Source organism: Megalopta genalis, unplaced genomic scaffold, assembly GCF_051020955.1.
Source record: "Megalopta genalis isolate 19385.01 unplaced genomic scaffold, iyMegGena1_principal scaffold0218, whole genome shotgun sequence".
In the NCBI taxonomy this organism is placed as follows: domain Eukaryota; kingdom Metazoa; phylum Arthropoda; class Insecta; order Hymenoptera; family Halictidae; genus Megalopta; species Megalopta genalis.
Genome location: NW_027476287.1, coordinates 222,501 through 222,886, shown reverse-complemented (window position 1 = coordinate 222,886; position 386 = coordinate 222,501).

Here is a 386-nt window from a genome sequence, read left to right as displayed (position 1 = left end):
ACTTTATACATGAAATTACTCGTTTTGATCCCCGCTACACAGCCGTATACTTTTTATAATTTTGTGGAATTGGGAACCTTGAAATATTTATCATAACGCGGATCGACTGTCTCTGTCTCTTTCTAGATCGGAAGAATCGATGTTTCCCGGCAAACTAATGGGATATTAATTAAACTTTATACACGAAATTACTCGTTTTGATCCCTGCTACACAGCCGTATACTTTTTATAATTTTGTGGAATCGGGAACCTTGAAATATTTAACATAACGCGGATCGTCTATCTCTGTCTCTTTCTAGATCGGAAGAATCGATGTTTCCCGGCAAACTAATGGGAGTTTAATTAAACTTTATGCATCAAATCATTCAGTTTGACTCCTGCAACAC